Raw genomic sequence first — 20,663 nt, forward strand, 5'->3', positions numbered from 1 at the left:
TTATTTTTAGGCTGAGCATAACATAGAGTTCTTAGCTTATTCGGTTAATGCCGGTTTTGCCCTTTTGGGCTATAAAATGAGTTTTATAAATCCTTTTGACCTCAAAACTTTTTCTACTGATTTATTAAGTTAAATAAATTATTTTTGAGCCTTCTTGAATTATGAAAATATCAGCTTTCTATGCAAAACCCGGAAATGGCTCCAAATCGCCTTTTTAAGCGTTTTTAACGCATGGTATGTAATAAAACCTTTTTAAAACATATGAGGTTGATACCTACTGATGTATTCAGTAAATTTTTATATTTTTAACAGTAGGCAAATGTTTTAAACTCAGAATTCCAGTTTTGACCTTTTAGGCTTATGTGAAATTACCAAAATGCCCCTTCGGGGCATAGTTTGTGTTAAAATCATTTTGGGCATAATAGGAGACATCTTACCGATGTCACAACATATTTGAGGCATATTAATCCAGAATGTGATTAAGTTACCCATATTAAACAAGTTACCCATCTGGTCAAAACCATATTCTAGTACGGTCTTCGCTTATTTATGCGATTAAACCGTATTCGTTCTTTAAAACTAACCGGTCTAAACTTAGGCTAAATTAAAGACCCGTTAGGATTCTAATAGGTTATTATAAACCTTCGTTCCAGAATAGGAGATCCAGTAAAAGATACGTGCACTTGCTTATTGTGAATTATACTTGCAAAGGTAAATACTTTTAACTTATTTTCCCTTATACGGGCTTGGGGTACGGTATATAAAATACCGCTTGGTCGGGCATTTGACCTTAATCGATTAGTGGTTAAGTATTATCAAGATGACCCATTTGAAAATTTGTTTTGTTTGTTTTACGCCTTTGGGAGTTTAATGACCATGTCCCGGATATCCTTGGCATCATTCATGAAATGGCCACGACCCTAACACGAGGGTGTAGGCGTACACCGCGGGACTATACTATGTGGTGTGTCTATTAATCTTAAACCCGGCACGAACTGGGCGACTAAACGCATAACAAACATGTAATTCTTTTACAAGTTTAAATTTGATTAATTATCCCAAGTTATAAAAAGTTTTGTGCCATGTGCATACAAATCAATTTTTAAAACATTTTCAAAATGAGTCAGTTAAATTGTATTTACCAGTGTAAACTGACGTATTTTCCCCAAAAAAGATTAAGTGCAGGTACTACACGTAATAGGCTGGCCTCTCCTTAGCATCGTTTAGAGTCTCGCAAGCTTGGATGCAATAAATCTGTTGAACAATTCTCCTTTTTATTTTGATCCGCCTGTGGATCTGTTTCAACTACCTTGTGATACTGGAATATTACAATTTGTTTGGTTGAAATAAATCTATCTTTTTGCTTCCGCTGTGCATTTATATATTTGTGTTGTTTGACTATGACGATATTGACTACGTCACTATACCCCCACCGGGCCCACCGATGACACGTGGAAATTAGGGGTGTGACATAACCGCATCTGAATCCTGGCGCCCTTCACGAGCTCCGATCGTGAAGACCCTTCCTTGCTTGTTTCTTCCTAGGGCAATCTTTCCTAAAGTGCCCTGCTTCACCACATCTGTAGCAACCTGGTACTCTCTTATCTCTTCCATTTGGGTCCTTCGCCCAACAGGCGTCCTTGTTGTGCCCTTCTTTCCCACACTTTCTGCACTTAGGACTCAGACATCGACCTTCATGGTGAAAAGTGCATTCCCCGCACCTCGGCTTAGTCCCCGAGTAAATCTTACCTCCAACCTTAGCAGTGGTTCCATAATCGTTCCTATCATGTGACGGTTTCACTTTCTTTCTCTTGTTTGCTTTAGAGCTTCCATAGCTGACTTGAGTGCTTATCTTTAGGTTTGAGGACTTCCTCTTCTTGTTGCCTGATGACTCCACATGAGTCTCTTTCTTGTTATCCTCATATTCCGAAAATTTTCCCATGTGTAGCACTTCTTCAGTAAGAGTGACACTCAAATCGATAGCCTCTGCGATGGTCGAGGGCTTTGAGGTAGTAACCATGCTCCTAATTTGAGGTGCAAGTCCCCAAATGAATCGTTCAACCCTCTTGAATTCTGGCTTGACTAAGTAGGGGACGACCCTAGACAAGTCGTGAAATCGCTGGACATATTCAGGAATCTTCGGTCCGTCCATTTTCAAATTCCAGAATTCCACCTCAAGCTTCTGGATTTCAACATGTTATATCTTTTAACCACCATCAATATGAAGGAAACAAGGTTACAAGAGTCTTACTACTAGCTTGAAGCTAGGGAAGAACAATGGTGAAAATCAAGTGGATAAAAGCTTGTAAAGGAGGTCCTTCAAGATCCGAGCTCACCAAACCTTCTAATACGACTCCTTGCACCTTGAATGAAGCTTGGAATGGGTGAATGAAAATCGAAAATAATGGTGGTGGTGAGGGGAGTGTTCGGCCGAGCTTATGATGGAGGAGGAGGAAATGTTGTGGTGTTGTGAATGATGAAGAAAATGGTGGTACTTATAATCCTAAATCCTATTATCCAATGGTTCTCTTATCTCCATAAGTACAAACCTAATCTTCATCAAATCCAAATAAGATCAAGTGGAATATTTAGTAAGATTTGTGGTGATCTTGGTGGGCCACCATGTGACCGTAATATGTGAGGGGGGAGGGGGTTTAATTGTAACTTTAAATCATAAGTTAGATAATTAGTTGGAAACCAAGTGTGTTAGTTAGTGTTTATGTGTATCTTGCATTATGTAGTGTGTTAGGGTGTTCGGGAACTATAACTAGCTCAGAAAAATAAAAACAATGCTTCTAGCAATATTTTAGTGATCCGGGCAATGTCCGGTTGTTCGGTTAGATACCGTTCCGTTAAAGTGCTAAGTTATTCCGTATAGTGTCCTTTATGCAACTTTTTGTGACACCTTTAATTCCCGACACTTAGGAAAGCATACAGGACCATTTTTCCATATTTTTGCATGTAATAATCTTGTTAAATGCTGAATTTTTGCTGATTTGTGCAGAATTCTTCACTTTATGTGGGTTTTAGGCACTTTCCGGCACTTTGTCTATCACTTAGGCATTCAGTTTTGTGGTCCTTACTTCCCTACACACTATACTAGTGTAATACGTCATCCCTGGCTCATACTGGGCCTCATAATATTGTCTGTCTATGTACTGAACTTCGTCAGCATTTTTAGTTTGTCTGGTAATGGTGCCAATTCTGTTCTGTGTATCATCTGAACTATCTCGTGTTGCATGTAGCAACGAATAAAGTCTTGTATCATGAAATGCCATTGTATGTATATAACAATAATAAAAAAATTCATTTGTCTTGTAAACTAGATCATGCACAATTATTTAAGTACAAATTATTGTTCAATTAGTGTACGGAAAAGTGACGGTTGTCACCCATACAATAATTCTAAAACCATTCGGAAAATACACAACCAAATATTTATGAAACAACATTATCTTAGATTCTTATTTAGATGGAATGTATCAAAATGTAACTAAATAAGTTCATATAAATCTTATTATAAAACAAAGAAAACAAGTTTATATAAGTTTATGTATTTTAACATCAGCAGATTATGATTTGATGTCTATATAATTTGAAATGAAGAAACCGAAATGAACATGTCAAAACATAACTGTAAAATACACAAGAGAACAAAAAAATACCTGATCCAAAATTTTAAACTTCTGATCGTCAAGTCTAAAGAAGAAGAAACTGAATAGTTTTTTCGCCGGAGAAGAAGAAGAGAAAAGATTGTATTAGGATTGTTGAAAGTAAGATACTTATCTATTATGTAATTGTTTATTTATTTGACTTATAATAATCTTTAATATCGGGATTTTAAAAACTATTTTTAATTATGTAAATACATGAATTAATACATAAGCTTTATTTAACATTAAATTTATATTGAAGCAGTGGTAAAATGTGCTAAAATTACATTATATTAAAGAAAAGGGAGGTAAAGTATAAATTTTACAAAAGTTAAATGCACCTAACTAGTGTAAATGGAACATCTGTATTAACTCCATTTAATATTTTTTTCTTCTCCATTATTGAACATAAGCATCAGAAAACACATTCGGAAGTTTCTCACATAAGTTTCTTATCAAAATCGGAAAGGGTCTATTGCATGATATAGATTAGACACTATAAAACCAAGTATTGTTTCTTTGAAGTTATTGTTTGTATTATAAACGTTAGATTGTCATTGTTTGATGTTATGAGTATGTATTTCTCATAAATGGTGTTTCATATTCTTTGTTTCGCTCATAATAGTTGCTATAATCAGGTGTACTTTTATTGATTAAGTACTGCATTAACTTAAATGAAGTTATTGATAGCATTCTCTGTGACAATTTGTGGATGCATCTTCTTGATGTCGTCCTCTACATTACGATTGATAAATCAACCATATAATTTTTTGTTGTTGTTGATTTGCTTAACTGTTGTGTGAGATGATGATTTTCGTTTTGTGCTTTGTTTTTGTAAAACCCTAAGTGTGTGATTATACAAATAGTCCTGTTAATATTTGGTACTTTTGTTTTTTAAGTGCTGGTTTAGTTTAGCGGAAGTTATTGATTTTTTTTATGATGTTGTTTGTCTATAAGTTTTCTTGGATGTTGTTCGTCTTTATAACTTGTAAGTTTAAATTCTTTATTGCAGATATGAATCCATCCAACCAAACACCATCTTTTTAAAATTTCTTAATGAAGATGATTTTATATTTTTGGTATGTTTTTTACTTTCTTTCTACTATTTGGATTGTACATTAATTTTTGATGTAAGATGTTTTCTAACTACTGTCGCAAAATATACTACTTGATTTTGAGAATTTGTTGTGGGGGAAGGAGGTCCCCTACGGTGAAACTGTAGAACTACTTGATGGTGACAAAACATGGTTAGTACGAGTAAGGAAGAGAGATGATCATTGTATATTTACGGATGGATGGACAAAGTTGGTTAGAGATTGTTGTTTGAAAACCAAAGATGTTGTATTGGTAAAAGCTATTGGAAGTTTGTCATTCGTTGTCTCATGTTTTAAAGAAAATGTCTATGAGAATTCTTACATTTAAGCAAATATTAGACCTGAACTTGGCATGATTGTAAGTAACTATATATTATTTTGCTACTTACTGTAAACATTTTTTGCTAGCTCAACAACTTGCTAACATTTGTTTACCCTTTTAACGTCTGTTTCCTTATCCTCTTAATGTCTGTTGACTAACCTTTTTAACTTATGTTGACTTTGCAAGCTCAACAACTTGCTTACATTTGTTTGCCCTTTTAACGTATGTTTCCTTATCATCTTAACGTCTGTTGACTAACCTTTTTAACTTCTGTTGACTAACTCTTTTAACATCGGTTGACTAACATCTGATAGTTAACATCTATCCACGTTGCAACGTCTGTTGGACATAATGTATGACAGTTGTTAAGAAACCTCTGTTGGAAAGCAACAGAGGTATGTAACAGTTGATAGACAACAGTGGCCAGGGGCGTACCTAGTGTAGTCGGAGGCGTAGCCCGGGCTACGACTCAACTTTTAACCGGTAGTATAAATTTTTTTTTCCGATTTTTATACTAAGGATACCCCTCAACAACTACTAGGACACCCCTCAAAAAAATTTAGAAACTGATATTAAGCCCAAAAAATTCTGAATATATTGGCTCAAAAAACCAAATGATAGCCCAATATTAGTTAGCCAAAATAACCAAAAAAATAACCCAATAGTGTATTGGGCATTTGGGCGGCAGATTGAATTATGCAGGGATATCAAAGGTTGATTGTGGATTGTCAAACACAGGGATATCGCAGAATTGCTGTGAACTCGAACACACGATTACAGAACAGAAATCACGAACAGAATCACAGATTGTTATCAGTTTCGCAGGAGGTTTTGACACCGGCTTGCTGTCATTGCATCGCAGAATTGCTCATCGTAGGAGGTTTATTTCAGACTTTTTTTTATTAAGTATTAATCATTCACACGAACAGGAACAGGAGATTTTGTTTCAGTTTGATTATTTTTTTTATTAATATTAATCATTCACACGAACAGGAGGTTTTGTTTCAGTTTGATTGGTTTTTTTTATTGTTTCAGACTTCAGTTTGATATGTTTGGGTTGTTTTATATGTTGTTGTTACTTATTGTTAATGGACGTTGATTATCGAACAGAACATCGACTTCGAAAAGAAATGGCAGTAGCATATCGAGTTATCGAACAGAATCGAACAGAAGATTAGTTCATTATTGGTTAGTTTCTTTATTTTTATTCTTGTTACTTGTTTTTGTTGGCTGATTATTAGTTGTCTTTGAATTCTTTGAAGTGATGACGAAACCAAATTCCAAAAAACAAGCTTTAATTGGGAACTTTTTCAAAAGAAAACACGAAGAAATTAATGATACAATTCTGAATGAAACAACTCCTCCGAATGTTGACGTTGATTCAAGTCTGAATGTTGATAATGATAACATCCAAGCAAATGATGACGTTGACGCAAGTCCGAATGTTGATAATGATAATCCTACAACTTCAATTCCAACAACACGAGGTATTATTGATTTACATTATTATAATAATCATTGTTTTTTATGTTATAATTTATTTTTGGTTTAGGTGAGAGGCCAAGGTTATGGGTTAAAAGCGTTGATTTTGAAAGTAACCCGTCAGCACATTACATCCATTGTTTTGCTCATCAACTTCAGTTGGTTATTGTCGCTATTGCAAAAAAAACATGCCGGTGTCAAAACTTTCTATGAATTCCTTTCCATGGTTGTCACTACTGTTTCAGCTTCTTGCAAACGAAAAGATATGTTAAGGGAGGAAAAAAAGGCTAGAGTGGAAAAAGAGATACTTGAAGGTGAAATTAAAACGGGTAAAGGATTAAACCAAGAGGTTTCCCTAGCACGAGCCGGTGATACGCGATGGGGTTCACATCATAGAACCATCATCAGTTTGCTTAGATTGTTTCCGGAAGTTGTTACCGTACTTCAATATGTTAAAGAAGATGGAGATTGCAGTCAACAACGGTGTTGGTGCATTCATCTGTCGACTTCGTCTTATATCGAGTCTTGCATTACACATGGCACGAAGATCGAGGAAACAAGTCAAAGGGTTAATTTAGCATGAAAAGTCAACATGTAATTCCGCACAGAATTACATGTAATTCCGCACGGAATTACATGTAATTCCGCACGAAGACTTAATTCCATTTGTAAATGTAATATCGTGTGAGATGTGATTCCGTATGATTCTGTTCATGCGGAATTAGATTGGCTATATATATAGGGTTGTTTTTGTATCAGTTGGTACAGAATTAGAAAGGTTGTTACCGACGGTGGAGCGCTGTCGAAGTGTCGTCTCGCTTGTAATTGTTACCAGATCAATACATACAATAGTTAAAGTGTAGATCTAGCTGAATTTCATGCATTATGTCTGTTTCCGCCTTTCATAGTGCATAGAACGCCTCTGATTGACTCGTTCGGGTCCAACAACGATCCTACAAGTGGTATGAGAGCTCAGGAAGAGGAGTTTTGCAGATTTCAGCCTGATTTCATCTCATTTTCTTGCTTCTACTCTTTCTTTTCTCATTTGAACAACTTTTCATGGTCAAAATGATCTGAATTTCATATATATCATACAAAACAGTGTTTTAACAAAGCCTTGAAAAAATTGGACATTAATTCGACTAAAATATGATAAAACTTGAAATTCCGTTTGAAAAGTTGAAACGAAATTATGACGTCATTTTAATTCCGCGTGAAAGTGTTTCTTAATTCCGCACGGAATTCTCTGTTGATCATATTTCCGCTTGAAAATAATTCTAATTCTGCACGGAATTAGAATTCCGTTTGAGTAATATCATTTCAAAGCTAATTTCGTTTGAAATCTGAGTAATTAAGCACGAAATTACCTAATTCTGTTTGAAAGGTTCTAATATCGTTTGAAAGTTTGTGCAGGTTAATTTTGTTTGAAGCTGGTAATTTCGCTTGAAGTTAATCTCGTTTGAAGTAAACTTGTTTGAAGTAATTTCGTTTGCAAATGTCTGACGAAGATTTTTACAATGCGTTTGCCACATCTCCGACTACTCCGGCTGCCATTGCTCAAAACATGAACTTGGAAAACGAAATTGGAACTTTGCAAAAACCCCCAAAACTCATGGGAATTGAGGAGTACCATGGTTGGAAAAATCGTTTTGAAAATTGGGTTCAGGCAAACCATCTGAGAGCTTGGGAGAGCATTGAAACAAAGTATGTTAGACCTCAGACTGCTTTGAGGGTTGATAAAATTATCTCAGAATTTACAGACCAAGAGAGAGATAGTTATAAAGGAGAGAAAATGATGATTAGTATTTTACAACGAGCTGTAAAAGAAGACATTTTTATTTTGCTTCAGCATGACGGTAGTGCATTTTCGATTTGGGAGGCACTTGAGAAGAAGTTTGAAGGAAGTACAGAAATGCTCAAGAGTAAAGCTTCTTTGATGAAAAAAGAGTTTGAGTTGTTTACAAGTATGCCAGGGGAGACTACAAAGAATCTCATTGAGAGATATTGTCATCTTGTGCGCACCATGTCTCAGTTGAAAATTACTAAAACTCCAGCAGAATGGGTGGAAAAGTTAGCTGATGCGTTACCACAGAAAGAATGGGATACTTATCTCATGATTTTAAAGAATTCTGAAGAATTTAGCAGATTGTCGATTGGACAGTTTGTTGAAAAGCTTGAGGCACAGGATCTTGAACAGCAAAAGATTGCCAGAATGAACAGCTCGAGCAATCAACAAGATATCAAATTGTACTACAAAGGAAATGTTCAAACTGTTGAAGCAAGTCCAAAGATCCAAACCGCATTTAGTGCAGGAAATTCATCTGGATCAGTCAGTCAAAGTTCAATCAACACTAGTGGATTTTCAAAGGTTAATCCTCCAAGTGTTCAAAGTTCAAATGTTGGTAATGGACATATGATTCAGTGCAATGTTGCATTACATCTTCAAAATGGACAGAATTTTTCAGAAGAAGTTGTGAAACATCACATGGCATTACTGGTTACTGCTTTGGAATCTTATGAAGGATTGGTTGCTGGAAAAATTGGTAATCTGATGCTAACAAAAGAAGATTATGACCAGATCGATGCAGAAGAATTGGAGCTCATGGACATCAAATGGTGTCTAGCTAGTGTCTTGAGGAGAGCAGAAAAGTTTAAAATGATTACAGGAAGAAATGACTTCTTAGATGCAAATCTTTCTAATTTAGGTTTTGATAAATCTAAAGTTATTTGTTTTCGATGCAGGGAGAAAGGTCATTTCAAAAGAGAGTGCAAAAATCAGGAAAATAGTGGAGCAAAGAATCCTTTTGGAAAAGATGATTACTATCGGAAGGCTATATATCAGCAAATCGCTCATCAACCACATCAACAAAAGGATTCACAAACTGCACATGGGAAAATGGTCGAAGATGCAAATAAGAAAGCTTATTTTGGTATCATTGATCAAGATGATGAAAAAATGGCTCTAGGTTTTAGCTGGGATAAGTATGTGGATGAGAATATGGAGTTTAAAGCTTTCATTGCTCAAATTGTTCAAATGCCTGAATTGATGAAGGAATGGATAGCAATGTTAACTGCTGAAAAAAATAGTCAAGATGAAGAATCTGTTTCTTCTGAAAACAGTTCAACAGAAAGCAGTGATGATGATGAAGAAATTGAACAGATAAATCTTGGAAAACTCATTTATCTTCTGACAGTTTTGAATTTTATTTTGCAGATAAATTGAAGAAACTGAAAGAGAGAAAAGCTGCAAGAGAAATGAAGGAAGTTAAGATTGTTGAGAAGATAGTTGAAGTGGAAAAGATAGTTGAAGTCGAGAAGATTGTGGAGATTGAAAAGATCGTTGAAGTCACAAAACCGTGTCTTACATGTTTGGAATCCTGCAAACAATGTAAAGAAAAAGATGAGAGGTTTAGTGAATCAGAAAAGTTGAAAGAAAAGTTGCTGTTTGATGTGAAGAATTTAAAAGAATCATACGATGTATTGAACAGAACTGTGAATAGTTTGCAGAAGATAAACTCGGAAAGAGAAGATGCTTTTAAAATGATGAATGCAACAATGATGTCTAAGCAGAAAGAGATAAATTTTTACATCGAAGAATGTGCGAAATGGAAGCAAGAGTTGGAAACTGAGAAAGCTGAAAATGAAAGAATCAGACGATTACTAAGAAGTTATTCGAGTTCTGATTACTTAATTGACAGAATTTATCCAACTGTTGCAGGTTTTGAAGTGCTTGAAGATAAGAAGCCGAAGAAAAGGGATACTGGTAAGATACAGAGTGTTAATTATAACAAGTGTCTGCCTCCGATTTGGGAAGGGTATTCGCCTAGAAAACCAAATGAGGAACAAGTAAAAAAGGCAGTCAATATAAAGTAGTCCGAGATAACCGATGAGTTGCCAGACAATATTGATATTACATTCACAGCGTCCGACACAGATCATGAGTCCGAATTGATAAAAAGGATGGTCGATCAGGTGTTGGATAAAGATGAGGAGTCAGAGTCAATGTCCGAGTCCGAAAGTTCGTGTTTGTCAGTCGGGAGTTCGAGTTCGTCTGTCAAGAGTTCTAAATCATCGGGAAAACGGGTTTACAGTAAAGAATTTTTGTTGTCAAAATCTAGTTTGAATGATGAAACATTTGAAGTTGCATATACTTTGAATGATTCTGACAAATTATATTCTAATAAGAGTTTCCAATAAGAGGTGTTAAAATTAAAATGATCAAAAAGGTTTTCAAACTGACAGAGATTAATATTTCTGAAATAAAAGATGTAAATCTTACTGGAAAACCTAAGCCTTACACTTCAAGAATTAAACAAAGGATAAACAAGAAAATGGGTTACAATTATGGTTCGGATTTTCGAAAGAAACCAAATCATAATGGTAATTTCAAAAAGAAAGGTCTTGGATTTATTCCTCCAGAAAATTATAACAATGAGAAATTTTCTAAAAATACAAAATTTGTGTCAGGTACATATGCTGAGAATGAAAAGAAGAGCTCATTTTGGAGACAATCGAATCAAGAATTTCTTGCTAAGAAGAAGAAAAATGAAGCTCATCAGAGAAAAGAGACGAGAACCTGTTACAGGTGTCAAGAAGTTGGTCACATAGCTTGGAACTGTCCTAAAGCAACCAACACAAAACAGGGAGTCTCAGAAAAACTAAAAGAAATAGTTGTTGATAAAACCGAACCACCAACTGAAAGGTTTAAAGTGTTTAAAAATTCAACATATGAAGTTGGTGAATGTTCGAAAAGGTTTTACAAGAAAAGGGGAAATCTTGACACTCAAGCTTGGGTTGTTAAGAAATCAGACGTAAAACCTGGCGATGAATCTGATTCCACAAAATCAGAGGAGCAACATGTTGTTAAAACTGATGAAAACTCAGTTCCGACTTTGGATGATGTTCATTTTCCACCATTGCGGGATGAGCATTTAAAATCAAAGGTTGGAAAAGTTGAAATATCAAATCAATTTTACTCTGAAAAGAATGAATTTGATGTTGATAAAGCTTTTAGTGGGAATGTTAAGAAAATTTTTGTGAAGATGATCGAGGGGAAGGTAACAGGGGCTAAAGATTTCTATAAATCTAAGAAGGCAACTTACACCCCAACTGCAGATGAGTTGGTTTCACCCAAGGCTGGTCAGGCTTGGGTGGACATTTTCTTCCATTGAAAAACCTGACTTGCCGGAGCTCCCAAGTGTGTAATCGTGGAGCATGAATCGGCATCATTCTTAAAATTGATTTTATGAATGAATTTTAAATTTGATAAATTTTTACAGATTAGAGACTTGTCGGAACTCCCAGGTTGGTCAATGAGGAGTAGGTATCGGCATTTTCTTTGAGAAATTGATTTCATCTTACAAGTGATACAGAGGTTAATCAAGGTCATTAAGTTGAACTTGATGTAATCCTGCATATGAATAGGTTGATAAACAAGGTGATGATTATCCCGAACCTACAAGTAGTTAAAACAAAACTTATTTTCCGGAAAAATCATCTTTGATTAAAACAAACTTAAGTGTTTTGAGATCAAAATGAGAAAATAGTTTGTTGTAAGGGGGAGTTCTGATTGTTTATGCCGAGTGGATGGAGAATTGAAGCAATTCACATCAGTTTGTCATATTCCTGTATAGTTTGTTTTCAAATTTCTTTAATTGTGTTTGCATTTTAGGGGGAGGAAAAATTTCAGAAAATCCAAAAACATTAGAAAATTTGAAAAAGCCAAAAATATGATAAAATCAAAAATGAGTCTTGTTGTAAAAAGAGGAAATGATGTACATCAGTGGACTATCACAACATGCTAAAGAATTGTAAGGTCAATTGTGATAAACAATCTCTCTGTGGATATGCCAGTAGGTTTTTATACATTTAGTAGATTGTTTTCGAGATATAAACCTAAATATTCAAACTTGCTTATCTCGTGGGGAACATTTCTTGGATATATGGGTAACCCCCGAAATCTTGTTTGAAAAGGTCCCTCTTTCTAAGATACTAGGTCTTTATACTCAGTGATATCTGGGGTATTATCCCGGGACTTCTGATTTTGCGGAAGCAATGGCCTAGTCCCCGTATAATACTTAGCATTTGCTAGAAATATAGCGCAGCCCTCAGTACAAAAAATGATGAAACATTGAAAAATTCTAAGCATGTGCTGTTGTAGAAAAGATTCTCTAAAGGGAACACACCAAAAGTCGAGCCGTCATCTCTCTGCTGAACGGAAGTTCTGACCTGAGCTCTCACGGTTTCGCATTTAACCCTTTAACAGATATCATCTAGGTATACTCACCTGTAAGACTGAATATTGGGATCTGAATACGGGAGTATATTCAAGTGGTGGGACACACGAATAAGTTTAAGTGCTTAAAACATTAATATCGTATCTCGAAACAGTTGAACTTTGAGTGAAAATTTAAATGGACCAATATACTGACAATCTAAGTGAATTGTTTAGAACGTATAATGATATGAAGCTTAACGGTGTTGGTGATTTGTCTCATAAACTGATATGATCCTCTTGCACAAACTCACAAAAATATTGTCTGTAAATATTTCTTTACTGCATTTTATTTCTTTTATTTGAAAAATCCCAAAAAGATTTTGAGTGTGTTTTAGCATAAATTTTTTGAAAAATTCAAAAAGATTTTCGACAACTGGTGTTGAAGAGTTGATTTTCAAAATTCCGAGTGCTGAACATGATGAACATTTCATGAGGAGGAGGAGTTTTATATTGGATAAAATGTTGTTTTCAAAAGATTCATCAAAATATCAACATTTTTAAATCATTCTAGATATAGTTGATAGGGAGTTTGAATATATAACTTTGTAAAATGATAAAGTTGTGAAATTTATTGTGAGGTAGAGGATGTGCAGGTTTGCCAGGTTCCGATACCTGAGGACTCTGTGATTTCTAAGAGCCAGGTTTCGATTCTGATCCTGTAAAAGCCCGGCTGCGATCCCAGCATATCGAAAGGGGGAGTCTGAAGACATCCAAGAAGAAGTTTTGTTCGAGGGGAGTGTGTTGGTGCTGATACTTCAAAGTGCAGTCAGACCGATAAAGACTGAAGACGTTGAAGACTCGACACTTAAGACTCGTCAACATCTGAGGGGGAGTCTGTTGGTGCATTCATCTGTCGACTTCGTCTTGTATCGAGTCTTGCATTACACATGGCACGAAGATCGAGGAAACAAGTCAAAGGGTTAATTTCGCATGAAAAGTCAACATGTAACTCCACACGGAATTACATGTAATTCCGCACGAAGACTTAATTCTGTTTGTAAATGCAATATCGTGTGAGATGTGATTCCGTATGAGTCTGTTCATGCGGAATTAGATTGGCTATATATATAGGGTTGTTTTTGTATCAGTTGGTACGGAATTAGAAAGGTTGTTACCGACGGCGGAGCGTTGTCGAAGTGTCGTCTCGCTTGTAATTCTTACCAGATCAATACATACGATAGTTAAAGTGTAGATCTAGCTGAATTTCATGCATTATGTCTGTTTCTGCCTTTCATAGTGCATAGAACGCCTCTGATTGACTCGTTCGGGTCCAACAACGATCCTACAAACGGACAAATGCAAAAGGTATTCTATCCTATTTTAAAAAACTTGAGTTTATTTTTTATATGCATTTGATGGGAGATATATTAAGTTACACAAATGCTCTTATAAAACACCTTCAACAAAAAGGTAAAGATTTATTAGAAGTGGCCAACTTGATAAATGGTACAAAATCAGCATTAAATGCTTTAAGACAAAATGGGTTTGAGCCGATGTTGGAAAAAGTGACTTCCTTTTGTAAAAAAAATATGACATTACAATGTTGGACATGACGGAAAGTTATGGTAATCCAAGAAACCGAAAGAATGTTATTACAAATCGACATCATTTTGAAGTAGACATTTTTAATGACGTTTTGGACATGCAAATTCAAAAATTAGGAAATCGATTTAGTGAGGTAACAACTAGTTTGATAAAAAATATGTCGGGTTTAAATCCTTCTAACGGTTTTTCTAAGTTTGACCCATCGAAGATATTGGCCTTTGCTAAGATGTACCCGGATGATTTTACTACACAAGAAATTGGGAATCTTTTGGGTGATATTGAGTCATTTCGTCACACAATAAGCGATGATGATAACTTTGAAGACTTGAATGGAATAAGTGATCTAGCGCGTGTTATGGTTGAAACGGGAACGCATAGTTCTTGTCCTACAGTTTATCGGGTAGTTAAGCTAGCTTTGCTTTTACCGGTTGCAACCGCAACCGTTGAAAGATGTTTTTCGGAACTGAAGCTTGTGAAGACGGATTTACGTAATCGAATCGGCCCGGAATTCTTGAACAATGCTATGGTTTGTGCGGTCGAAAAGGATTTTTTACATGAAGTAAAAGACAACGATGTGATGGAACGATTTCAAGCTATGAAAAAAAGAAGAGGACAAATCTATTAGGTATTTGTTTTACTTTATTTATGTATTGTTGTTTTTTTAATATTGTATGATTGTACGGTAACAAAAAATGTTTTGGGATACCCCTGAGTTAGTGTTCTAGTTCCGCCACTGACAGTGGTTAGGTTGTGTGTAAATACTGCAACCTCTGTTGACTAACCATCCTTTTAACTTCTGTTGACTAACCCATTGTAACTCTATTGATCATTAGTTCATATCAATTTTGTAAGTCTGCACTAATTATTTTTTTACTTCTGCTATAGCTAATTGCTCACAAATTCTGGAAACAATTCTATGGTAAAAATTACGAGTATGGGATGGCAACTATCTATGTTAGCGAAAGGTTTTGGAATGTGTTGATGAAAGGATGGACCGATGGATGCGGTTTTACTGATGGATGGTTAAAAGTGATTGAAGAAGTTCCGATAGCAGTTGAATCTTGGTTGGTTTTCACCATGATTGCATCTAAAACGTTTGAGCTTTCTGTTTTCCATCCCGAAACTGGAACTGAAGATTCTTTCAAGAAAGTTGTTGTTGTTGTTTTGGATGATTCGGTTTATGAAGATGATGGGTTTGACTTATTGGCTGCGGTATAGAAATTTGATGTTAATATACATTTTTTTGATAACATGGCGTTGATAAGTAAGTTTTATTATATTATGCTAATAACTATTGAACTGCCATATTGTAGACTAAACACAAACAAGTTCTGGATTCCGGGTAAGTTGCTTTAGATGATGATGAGACTGGAGCCACAGTTGGTAATCCAACGCAGTTTACGAGTTTTGAGGATATTTTTAATGTATATATACACATGTAATATTTACTTATATTATGATTTAAAATATGGTTTCTTATATATGATCATTCTTGTAAATATAGTCTGTTGATGATGGGCTATTCGATTCAAAGGTTGCGTGTGGTACCCGCGGAAAATTCACAGTCATCCTGAGTTACCGTCTTGCTGTTTTGGGATTGCTTGTCAAATTTCGGGACGAAATTTCTTTCAAGGTGGGGATGATGTGACAACCCGAGTTTTCAAGATCCTTTCTAGACGACCCTTACTAGACACGTTACTCGTTTCACAAGTGTTTTCATAATTCATTTATATTGTAACTTGTTTGTTATGTTGATATACGTTTAAGTGTTTGTATTGTTGTTTGGTTAGTTAATATAAGTGTCACACCCCAATATTTCCACGTATTACCGGTGGGCCCGGTGGGGAGTATCATGACGTAGTTGATATCATCATAGTCAAACAACACAAATTATAATTGCACATCGGAAGCAAAAGATGAATCTCATTACAAACCGATTATTCAGTAATATCAAAGTATCACAAAATGGATTGTAACGGATCCACAGGCGGATCAAATAAAAAGGAAAACAGTTCAATAGACTTGGACATCTAGAGCTTGCGAGACTTGATTATTGATGCCTGGAGTAGCCAGCCTATTATGTATAGTACCTGCACTTAGCCTTTTTGGAAAATACGTCAGTTTACACTGGTAAATAAAACTTAACTGACTCATTTTGAAAATGTTTTAGAAAATTGATTTGAATGCACTTAGGCAAAAATGTCTTTTATAACTTGGGACAATTATTCAAAAATAATCATGTATACAGTTTTACTTATTTGTCGTCCATCAGGGCCGGTTTGTAGGGCCGGTCTAGATTAACAGACACGCCACAGGTATAATACCCACAAGGCTGATTCCTTCAAGTGGGCTACCAGTTTTTACATATGCAGCTGTCACGTGTACGCCTACACCTCGTGCTTAGGTCTTGGCCATTTCTTTGAATGATGCCAAGGATATCCGGACATGGTCATTTAACCCCCAAAGGCCATACACCAAATAATACATATTAAACGGGTCATGCAAATACATTAATCAGAATCCGATTTAAATGACTACACACACCTGACCAAGCGGTACTTTTATAGTACCGTATCCCAAGCCCGTATAGGGAAAATAAGTTACGAGTATTTACCTGAGCAAATTATAAATCAAATACAGCAAGTGCACGTAGCTTTTACTGGGCTCCTAATCTAGAACGAAGGTTTTTAATAACCTATTAGAATCCTAACGGGTCTTTAATTAAGCTTAGACTTAGACCAGTTAGTTTTCAAAAGGAAGACACGGTTCAAACGAATGATAAAGCGAAGACCGGTTTAGAATGTGGTTTTGACCCAACAAGCTTGCATGCTTGTTTAATATGGGTAACTTAAACACATTCTGGATTTTGAGACAAAAATGATATGGTTTGACCCGTTTCGACTAATATATGCAAACTAGTTACATAAGCCGATCCGAACGCGAAAAGTGCGTAACGAGTAACCATAAGAGTCATATACAAGTTTCCTAAGTTAATATGCCTTAAATATGTTGTGACATCAGTAAGATATCTTCTATTATGCCCCATATGAATTTAAACTCAAATTATGCCCCGTTAGGGCATTTTGGTCATTTAAAAGGTTATGAAAGAGTTTAAATATAAATCTGAGTTTCGGGTCTGATGTAATCAGTAAAAATACTTAATTTAATAAGTTATATTAGTAGGGTATTACCTATGTGTGAAATTTATCATTTATAACTAAACTATGCACCTTAGGGGCATTTTGGTAATTTCACATAGGCTTAAAAGGTAAAACCAGGAAATCTGAGTTTAAAACTTTTGCTTACTCTTAAAATATAAAAATTTATTGAATATATCAGTAGGCATCAACCCTTATATGTTTAAAATAGTTTTAATACATACTATGCGTTAAAAACGCTTAAAAAGGCGATTTGGAGCCATTTCCGGGTTTTCAAAGGAAAGCTGATATTTTTATTATTCCAAAAGGCTCAAAATAATTTATTTATCATATTAGATCAGTAGAAAAAGGTTTGGCGTCAAAAGGATTTGTAAAACTCATTTTATAGCCTAAAAGGGTAAAACCGACAACTACCGAATTAAGCTTAGAACCCTAGGTTATGTTCAGCCTAAAAATAAATAAAAATCTCCAAAAATCCCAAAATATTATTTTATATAAGTGGGTAAAAAGTTTGGTATCAAAATTTGGGTTTAGATAGGCTATATGCTAATTATGCCATTTAATTACTAAAAAGCTTCTTATTTACGCTAACGAGCATAACTCCTAATCTAGACCTCAAACTGATGTCAAATTTTAGGGACAAGTTTATAAATCGGTAGCTAGGGTTTCTAATCTTTTACATTTTCAAAATTTATGTTTTAAGGTCATATGGGCATAATAGTCAACATTTAGGCATTTAATGGAAATATGCATATGAATCGGATAACTAATGAACCAAGTTGTATAATCATAGAGGGTTATACTTATATGAAACCTGGTCCTAAATAAGCTCTAAGATATTTCTAAACTATGCTCTAATGGGTCAGAATTGAAAGTCAAAGCAAAAGTCTACTTTTGCGACTTTCGGTTCCGAACCGAGCTTAAACTGAAAATTGTCGAGTTGAACATGTTTAGACATGTTCTTACATTAATTACCAAGTTATATTAATGATAAAACAGGTTGCATAGCTTCTACATTGCTAATTATGCATTAATTTGAAAATAACCTTTCTGTTGACTTTTTAAGATCAAGTTTGACTCGACAATTGACCTAGTTAGAGTGGGAATCAGAGAGTGCCCTTTTAAGGGTTTATTGCCCACATAATTACCAACTCATAGGTACTTTCAATTTGAATTTTGACTGGAGAAATTAAGATTAATGACGAAGTCAAATCTTAATTGCGACGGTTTGACTTTAAGCTAGTAAACTAAGCAAAACTGAATTAAGAAAGGTTAAGTACACTTACAATAGTCCTAAGCACGACTAATGATCACTAGGAAAGGTCTTGAGCTCCAGGAATCCTCAGAGAGTGAGTTTGAATGATTTCAAGTGAGTGCCCAAAATATTGCAACATAGAAGTTCTTATATAGGGACTTTAATCCCACAAGATCATGCCAAACAAGCCTAAGGGATGATTCCAGATCATTACAAGTGTCCCTAGGCATGAAAAACCATTGAACATGCCCCTAGAATCGAAAAACCATGCTCATAAGTCAGTTAAACGGACTGAACTGGCAGCTATGCTTATTTTCTGATGCTGGGGGACTCAGGCGGCCTGCGTAAGGAGTGGGCCTAACCTTACGCGGCCCGTGTCGAGGTCCTGTCCGGTCAACAAAGTTTCAAATATTGCATTTTTAGTCCCTGGTCCTTCTAAACTCATTTTTAACATGGTTTCTTGCACTTTTAACCCCCAAACTTGACTTTTAAAGACCCCAAGTCATAAACCAACTTTGTTAAGTCCCCGGTTATTCATACAACCACCGAAAAGTCTTAAATTTCAACGTTGATGCTTTTAACCCCTCGCATACGAATATTGTCATAACTTTCTCATACTTTATCGAAACCTTGTGAAATTTTTATCACATATTCTTGTGAGTATAATTAATCATTACAAAGCTTCGGGTTCGCTAAAAGGTCACTCAGAGGTATACTTTAAACATGTTGATACATTTAACCCCTGTAGTTTGTAATTCCTCACTTTCTTTCACAGTTAGCTTCGTATGATCCATGATTTATTCGTTTAAGGGTATAAACATCATGTAGGGTTATTGAAAGGTATATTTATTCATTGTTGACACTTTGAATCCTTTTACGCACATAGATTCCTTGTTTGTCAACTTTAGTCCCTCTAAATCAATCCTTTACACGTTTTAAGTCCATGACACATGTCGATATATTATTGGACATGAATTTTCGAGGTGTTGCATTCTCACCCCCTTAAAAGAAATCTCGACCTCGAGATTTACTGAAATAAATGAGGGTATTTTTCTTTCATCGTGGATTCTACCTCCCACGTGTACTCGGGACCTCTACGGGCATCCCATTTGACCTTTACAATAGGCATATGCTTTCTTCGAAGCTTCTTTACCTGTTGATCCTCAATCGACAAAGGTTTTTCCACAAATTTCAAGCTCTCATCTATATGCACATCTATATGTGGTATGACTAACGATTCATCAGCTAGACATTTCTTCATATTGCAGATGTGGAATACATTGTGAATACTGCTGAGCTCTTCAGGTAAGTTTAACTTATCGGCCACTGTTCCTACACATTCGATGATCTCAAATGGTCCTATATACCTTGGGCTTAACTTACCTTTCTTACCGAATCGCATTACCCCCTTCCAGGGTGACACTTTAAGCAGAACCTTATCTCCGACCTCAAACTTTAGAGGTTTTCGCCTTTTATCAGCATAGCTCTTCTGCCTATCCCTAGCAGCTTTCAGGCGGTCACGAATCTGGACAATCTTGTCCGTCGTTTCAAAGACTATGTCAGGTCCTGATAATTGAGCTTCTCCAACTTCTGCCCAACAAATAGGCGTTCTGCATTTTCTACCATATAATGCCTCAAAAGGCGCAGCCTGAATGCTCGTATGGTAACTATTGTTATAGGAGAACTCGACCAACGGCAGGTGGTTATCCCAACTACCACCTAAATCAATCACACATGCATGAATCATGTCTTCCAAAGTTTGAATTGTACACTCACTCTACCCATCCGTCTGAGGATGGTAAGCCGTACTGAAATTTAAGCGCGTGCCTAAAGATTGTTGGAAACTTTTCCAAAAATGTGATGTGTATCTAGTATGC

This window comes from Helianthus annuus, chromosome 9 (assembly GCF_002127325.2).
Source record: "Helianthus annuus cultivar XRQ/B chromosome 9, HanXRQr2.0-SUNRISE, whole genome shotgun sequence".
In the NCBI taxonomy this organism is placed as follows: Eukaryota; Viridiplantae; Streptophyta; class Magnoliopsida; order Asterales; family Asteraceae; genus Helianthus; species Helianthus annuus.